The sequence below is a fragment of the Myotis davidii genome, unplaced genomic scaffold (genome assembly GCF_000327345.1).
Source record: "Myotis davidii unplaced genomic scaffold, ASM32734v1 scaffold149, whole genome shotgun sequence".
Lineage (NCBI taxonomy): Eukaryota > Metazoa > Chordata > Mammalia > Chiroptera > Vespertilionidae > Myotis > Myotis davidii.
In genome coordinates this window covers 6,072,047-6,080,086 of record NW_006352194.1, presented here as the reverse complement: position 1 = coordinate 6,080,086, position 8,040 = coordinate 6,072,047, and the positions used below count along the sequence as shown (strand labels likewise).

The following is an 8,040-nucleotide window of genomic DNA, read 5'->3' as shown; positions in this document are numbered from 1 at the left end:
CTCTCCGCCCAGCCGTCCCCATAGCAACCGCTGGCCCGGTCCAGGGTTCACGGCCAACCGGATCCTCAGCCTCCCCGCCCCCACGGGAGGATGGGCGTTTTGGGCTCTGCACGCTGCGCGCTGAGCTGCCAGAGGCGGTGGAAAGCTGTCCAGTCCCGCGCCCCCTCCCTACGTGGGAGCCTTTGGAACTTGGGGCCCTTGGCTCCGCCCAGCCGTCCCCATAGCAACCGCTGGCCCGGTCCAGGGTTCACGGCCAACCGGATCCTCAGCCTCCCCGCCCCCACGGGAGGATGGGCGTTTTGGGCTCTGCACGCTGCGCGCTGAGCTGCCAGAGGCGGTGGAAAGCTGTCCAGTCCCGCGCCCCCTCCCTACGTGGGAGCCTTTGGAACTTGGGGCCCTTGGGGTCAGCACCCCGGGGTGCCGAGCCCAGCTCCACTCTCGAGCTGTGCGACCTTAGGCAAGTGACTTGGCTGCTCTGTGCCCCTGTGTCCCTTACCTGTAAAATGGGGGTGATAATGACAGGACCCCCCTCATCGGGCTGTTGTGAAAATTACATGAAATAAATGCAGAGCGTAGAACACTTACCAGCCTAGAGCGAGCACCTCATAAATAGTATTTTCCACTTTGGGAAATGGAGCCCCAGGGAGGCAAAATACTTGCGGGGTGACACGCACGTGAGGTGTTAGGGCACAGTTGGGAGTGGAACGCACTGGCCCATCCGTTCAGAGACACCCACCGGGAATGCTGGTGACACCTATTAGGGTTCCCCAAGGGCTTCCTAAGCTTCCTGGGCACCCCTCTTCCTGACCTCTGGAAGCTTCACTGTCACTGAACCGTCAATGACCAGGCAGTGAGGTCCCCCAAAGCCGGAAGAGGCCTTCAAGCCCTGTCCCCCCAGTGCCCACCCCACCCCACACCTGACAGGCCAGTCCTTGAATGCAGATGGATTTCTTTAATTCATTGATTGCTTAGCTGATTTCCTCTTCGCAAGCACCCTTCCCAACCAAACTCTTTCATACCTTAGCCACCCACTTTCTGCCTTACAGGACACCCCTTTCCCTAGCGACTTCCTGTCCTCACTGTCGGCCCCCCACCAACCCCACCCCCATCACCACTCCGTTAGGGTTTCCCATGGCACATTTCCCGGGTCCTGCTCTCCCCTTCAGCCTGTCCTTCCTGACCTCCCTTCCCCTTTAGTGACCTTTTGTCCTCAAACAGCTGTTTCTGGGTCAAAGGCCTTCCTCCAGGCCCATGGGTGTGCACTGCCCCGGGCTAAGAACAAACCCTCCCATGTGAGAGGTGACGCCAGACACCAATCTTCATTCCAGAAAAGGGGGAAAGTCGGGGAGAGGGGGCAGTGCCGGCAAGGTGGGGCTCTCTTTCTGGGTTCTCTGTCCCACTGGAGAAGTGTCTGGGGCCGGAGGACACAGGCTCGCTATCCCCAGGACCCACCACACAGGCTCCTGCCCCGAGGCCAGGTTTCCCCGGATACAGCTCGGTCTCCAGGGATTTATTTTTGCACATGGTTTGGGAGAATCTCTGTTGCTGGAATAACGACAACCGCTTTTCCCCTTCTCCTTCCTTCCAATAGGCAGATTTTATAAACTAGAGCAGCTGCCTGAAGGTTTCCAAGAGAAAATTCTGCACAGTTTCTAAGCAGAGTGACAGCTCCCCTCCACAGGAAGTTGCTTTTATTAGGGTGCTGGTTGTGTTTTTCATCTCTCTCTTTTTTTCTCTTTCTCTTTTGTAAGGTTCCATCTATCGGTCATCAGGCAGTACCTTGGGCCTTGTGGCATTTCTGTTTTTCCCCGGTTTGCCTGGAACTCACGATTACATCTAGACCACAGTGGCTTGCTCAACACGGAGGCAGAGTTGAACCGCAGATAAGTGGGTCACTTGCATCACCTGGACAGAAGAATCCCAAGCCAAGGTCAGCGTCAGTAGTGATAAGCCATGTTGACAGCATGCATCCTTGACCTGATGTGATGAGAATGATGCTTTACCTCCATGGTCTTCCTCTCAAAACCCATAACCCCAGTTGAACTATGAGAGAAACATCCGATAGACCCCAGTTGAGGACAGTCTACAAAACACCTGACCATCAAAATCAAGGAAAGCCCGGCCGGTGTGGCCCAGTGGTTGAGCGTCGACCTATGAAGCAGTAGGTCAGGGTTCTATTCCAGGTCAGGGCACATGCCCAGGTTGTGGGCTCAATCTTTAGTGTGGGGCATGCAGGAGGCAGGCAGTTGATGTTCGGTGTGCAGAAGGCAGCTGATCAATGATTCTCTCTCATCATTGATGTTTCTGTCTCTCTCTCCGTCTCCCTTCCTCTCTGAAATCAATAAAAATATATTTTAAAAAAGAAAAAAAAACAAGGAAAGTCTCATAAACTGTCCAGCCAAGGGCTGCCTAAGGAGACACGATGACTAAAAGTAATGCTGTATTCTGGATGGAATCCTGGGACAGATCAAAATGAATGAATCTGAATGAAATGTGGAGTTCAGTTCATCATAAAGGACCAGTGTTGGCTCCTCCATTGTGAAAAATGTACCGTAGTAATGACAGATGTGAACAATAGAGGAAACTGGGTCAGGGGTAAATGCACTATCTTCACAACTTTTCTGCAAACCTGAAGCTATTCTGAAGTAAAAGTTTAGTTTTTTTTTAAGTGGCTCTCACGTTTACATTTCAGGCAATCCCAAGACCCAGTTCCCTTTGGTTCCCTCTTTTTGCCAGAATTAAGGATCTGAGCCTCTGCCTTCCGGAGTATCCAAGCCACTAGCTCCCACCTCATTTTCATGGCAACTATCATCATTTTCAAGCCAGGGAAAACTCGCTTCCTCACCATTTCATACCCAATGAGCCTGGCACAGGGCCTGGCCCACAGTAGGTGCTAAGTTAACATCTGTCAAATGAATAAAATGCTTGAGGAGGATCTGTAGGAGGGGATCCAAGCAGAGCGCCGCTTTTTTTTTTTCCCTTCCTAGGCAAAAAGTCCTACCTGCTAGTCCCCATCCATAGAGCGAAGACCTCAGACAATCTGGTTAGAAGGGTGTGGAGACTTCTCTTGACACTGCTTTGGGGAGCAAGCACACAGATTTACTTAGGATTGGATTTGTTGGGTGCTTTGGGGAGCTGATGGAGATAATGAGAAGCAAGCTGACTCCTCCCTCCTCCCCAACCCTACGGTGATGCCACCACTGCCCCTTAGTACCCTGGGTGTCAGCTCTGGGCTGCCAAAAAACATCTGCCAAGAAGCTTTGTGCAGCCAGAACTGTTTGCTAGGTCTTGAAAGTCCATCACTTAGCACACAGTAGGCACTTCACATCCATACTAATAAAAGGATCATATGCTAATTAGACTGGATGTCCTTCTGGACAAAGCCATGGTGGCAGGGCCAAGGCAGAGGCAGTTAGGGGTGATCAGAACAGCAGGGGAGAGCAGTTAGGAGGATCAGGCTGGCGGGCAGGCGAGAGGTTAGGAGCCAGAGGTCCAGGGTTGCAAGAGGGATGTCCCCCAAGGGGTACCGGATTATAGAGGGTGCAGGCCGGGCTGAGGGACATCCCCCGCTGCCATGCACGAATTTCATGCACCAGGCCTCTAGTATGTTCATATTGATGGCTACCATTTATTATGCACCAGGTCCTGTGCTGGGAAGGAGAAAGGGGGTGCTGTTTATTTGTGTGGTAGGCATTTTGTCACCCCCGTTTTACAGAAGCCCAAAGAGCTTGAGAAACTGGCCCCAAGGCACAACTAGAAAGCATACCAGAGAAGTTTCCAATCCAAGTCACCTAAGTCCTAAATTCGAGCCCTTTACTCTTGCAGCAGCCTCCTTAAAGTCTGCCCCTCCCGCTGGGTCCTCAGGGCCCCGGATTTTGCTGCCTGCTGTCTACAGAGCTCACTCCTTCTTCTGGGGCCTCCGGACAGCAGTAATTTTTAAGTCTCTTTCTTTTAAAACTTAATTTGCCAATTTCCCTCTTGGAGGTGCTTTTTGATATTCCTTCAGACTGTCAGGCTGGACAGGACACAGAAGCAGAATCCGGAGAGATGGATGCTTATGACAAGCATTCAATTAGTGGCGTTTGAAAGATGCAGCCACGATGCTCCATCCACGCATAGAGGCGTGGAGACACCCTCCCCCACCTCGGACTGTTGATGGCCCTTGTCATATGTATTGCTACCAAACCAGATATCCTGCACTTGGTATAATTCGATATCTGCCCAGTCCCCAAAGTGCCTTCTCAACAAATGCTCACCCTGATGTTCGAGTGGATGTGTAAGATTTATGTTCTCTTTTGCTGAGTGGAGTCCTCCGGAAAGGCGGACTGACTTCCCAGGCCGAGATTCCCGCTTTGGCGGACGGGGTGGCCTCCAGCAGGAACATTTTAATACATCACTGATTAAAATGGACCTGGAGCCTCAGCCAAGGGCTCCCACGCTCCCCCCTTCCCAGCAGAGGGCGGCTCAAGGCCTCCGCTGACCACAGCAAGCCCTGCCTCCTCTGCTCCCTTCTGCAGTTGTCTGTTGTGCGGCATAGCAGGAGCCCAGCCTCAAGACAACGAACCCACACGAGGATCTTCACGGCTGGCGGACAGTGGCGGCAGCGGATGACTCTGCATCCCCATCCTGAAGCTTGGGCTCTGGGTTCGAGTTCTGTCCCAGCGACCTAACTAGCTGAGTGGCCTCATACAAGCTCCTTCGTGTCTCTGAGCCCTGGCTGCTCCTGCACAACCAGGATAATAATGCCTACTTCATAGGGCTATTGTGAGTGGGGTAGACAGCCAAAGCTTAATTCATGTGGATGCCGTGTGGTCCTTTTAGCAAAACCTTTTGGTGTGTCAACTTCCTCCCTGACTAAAGAGAGTTCATGGTGGTGGGTTTCCAGGGTTGCTGGGCCGATTATGTGAAAGGATGGAAGGGCAAGCACTTTGGAATTGCAGTGCTTGGCTCAGGTAAGTGGTAATCACTCTGGGGTGCGAACATGTGTGCCTTCTGAGAGCAGCTTTCCATATGGCTCCTACCCACCTTGGCAGATGGATAGTACACAGAAGGTGCGCCCTGTCCCTAACTCTCTGTGAGGCACCCCTGGGCCTGCTCACGGGAAAAGCTGGGCTCGGGTCCCATTAGCTCCAAAATGCTGGGATTCTCTGAGATCAGCAGGGAGCAGAGGCAGGTTCAGGAACAGGGGCATGCATCTGGGAAAATCCATCTCGCCTTCCCAAGTCACCCTGCGGGCTCTGCCAATAATACCAGCTTGCCCGTCATTCCTCATGATGGCTGATGGGAGGACCAGCTCTCTGTGGGGCCCTCCTGGGCTCTGGGCCTCCACATGAGACATCCCCGCTCCCCCACAGGCTCTCTGAAGCCCCCCTTCCTCCCCCACCTCCAACCCCACCCCAAGTCCTGTCTTACCTGATGGCTGAGTCACAGGCAGGCTCCCCGTCACTGTGAGCTGTGTTGTGACTCCCAGGCTGACAGTTTTACAACAAACACATTAAAAGCTCCCGGCACTGGGGCTCCTGGATGTGGAACAGACTTCCTTCAGCCAAAATCCTTCTCCCAACCCCTCCTTCCCCAGGGGCCTGCTCCACCGCCATTAACTGCCCTGAACAGAGGGGCTGAGAAGCTTTTTCAGAAGGAGCCTTTTTGAGCGGTGGTTGCAGGGAAGCTTCTGAGTGAGGAAGCCTGAGACATCCCAGGCCGTGGACCCCAGAGGACCGACTCATCCCTCACGCCAGGACCAGTGAACTCAGGAAGGAGAGGGGTGAGGGGGGCCTAGCGCTCCCTCGGCCCTGCATTTTCGGACAGGTGGCCCTCAGAAAGGATTATATGGACATACGATCCTGAGGGCTAGGTACTGTGTTAACCCTCCCCACAACCTGTGCGGTGGGAGCTGCATTATCCCCACGTTACAGATTTCAAAAGGCTTAAAGAAGGACAGGGTCCTGCTCAAATCCATACAGTTAGGAAGTGAAGGAGCTGGGATTTGAGTCCCAGCCTGCCAGCCTCCACTGTTCTTAACAAGACTGCCGCCCTACACACCAGCCCCCCTTCTCTCCACACCCCCCACACACCCCTGGGCGACGGCAGGAACCTCAGGGAAGCAGGGAGGCCCAGTGAAAATCCACACAGTGAATGAACTTGCTCTTTGAACTTGCTGTCCAGCTTGTCTTTCCTACCATCGGAGCCCAGTCCACTGTGCCTCCCACTTTGCCTTTTTGCTTCACAGGCAAAAAGCAAGTCCCCCAGAACCAAAGCAGAGAAAAGAGAGGAGTGAGACACAGGAACAGTTCTTTTATTGTACATCGGAGAAATAGCCCTGTGTGCTGGTCAAAGGTGCAACATACAGAATATCGAGTTAAGAAAAGAGGACCAGGGAAGGGAAGGGAAGAAACCTCTTGAGGTCCAAAGTTGCAAACGGAAAGATGGTAAAAGATTTCCTCACGCAAGAGGCATTTTTGCAAATACCATGCAAAACAGGCAGCTGGTGTGCCTTAAGAGAACCCCTATAAATAACAGAAAAGACACTCTAAGCATTCCTTTACGTGGACTCAGAGCACAAAGAAAAAGAAAAGAAACCAAAATGCCGTTTGGCATTTCCAGATATTTGGCACTCTTGTGATTACATTTTGTTTTTTACAGTCCATTAAAGAAAATAAACTGACACAATATCAGAGAGAAAAAACAGGCTGCTCACCCAACAGACTGCAGAGAGAGATTAGAAAAAGCTCAAGCATTTTTTTTCTTTGTGTTTTTTTTTTATGGTTTTTCTTTCCTGACATAGAAAAATGTATCCATTTGCATGAACTTGGGCAAATAGCTTGCAGTAAGAAAGAAACACAGCTTTACAATTCATTTTAAAATAAAACAGGGATTCTTTCTAGGTAGCCATCATTTCTTAAAAAAGTTCTCTTATCTTCAACACATTCCTGATTAACTTTGAAAGAGGACCAAAATAAAACAGAATATCTATACAGATCATTTTCCGGTATTTTTTTTTTGTACATCCAAGGATAACAACATAAAAAAATAAAACTGAACAGCATTTCACATCCAAGTGCACAGAATAATTTTTGCAAGACTAAATAATGTAAACATTGGGAACAGCCAAATCAGCGAAGATTGCCACCACCTCAAACACCCGGAACTGCCGCTTCACTATTAAAGTGGTTCAAAATCCGGATCTATAATTGCGCAACATTCACTGTATATAAAAAGAAATGGATATTAATTTTGACAAATAGCTGCAACTGAGACTTTATTTCTTTATATGTGTGTGTGTGTATATAGTGATTCTGTTATTTATTTTTTTAATTTTATTTTTTGCAGAGGAGCCCAGAGCCTTCTCCTCCTCCTCCTCCTCCTCCTCCTCCTCCTTCTCCCGCCTCATCATCTGTCTCCCGGCCTGACTCGACATACAGGCTGTTGATTCCATCGCGGGTAGCAAGCTAGTAATAAATTTCAAAGTGCTTCCTCTCTTCACACGCTTTTTGCCAATAACTGTTAGCGCCGTTCTTATTCTTATCCTCACCCTTAACCCATTGTCTTTGGGGGAGTTAAATACCAGGAGGTGCCTTGTCTGTCATAGTTTTCAGCACGTCATCAATCCTATCATCTTCAATAACAACTGCAAAAAAAGGGGGGGAGAAGAGGAAGAGTGAGCGCGCTGGGCCTCGCCAGGGGTCTCGGTTACTCGAGCGGGGGAGGGGGATTGGAGGAGGGCAGGGGGAGGGTTCCTCGCGAGCAGACACAGCCCTCTCCTCCCGGGCCTCCGCCCAGGGTCCCTGGGTGGCTTTCCTCTGACCCCTCCCCCCACCCCACCCCCTGGCTGTGTCCCAGCTCAGTTCTAAGAAAAGGAATCAGAGAGAGGGCGCAAATCGCGCAGCCCCTGCTCCTTCCATCCCACCCATCTCACCCGCGGGGGGGAGGGGGGACATTAATTTAGAAAGAAGGCTCCAGGTCAGAAGAGGGAGGGGAGGAGAAGCCAAGGTCTCCGGGTCTGGGACCCTCGGGGACGCTCCAAGAGCGGCGCGGGTAGCC

General features: G+C 51.5%; 1 long non-coding RNA gene across 2 annotated transcripts; it reads right to left on the bottom strand.

The window, feature by feature from the left end:
- Positions 1–1,029: 1,029 nt before the first annotated feature.
- On the bottom strand, positions 1,030–8,034 carry LOC102765763. Of its 2 annotated transcripts, none has more exons than XR_436380.2 (3): positions 5,413–8,034; positions 3,002–3,076; positions 1,030–1,977 (listed from the first exon to the last, which is right to left on the bottom strand). It is a non-coding gene; the product is annotated as an uncharacterized LOC102765763 (long non-coding RNA). The 2 variants fall into 2 exon arrangements; XR_436381.2 differs by having other exon boundaries at positions 1,030–1,905.
- Between the last annotated feature and the right edge of the window lie 6 nt (positions 8,035–8,040).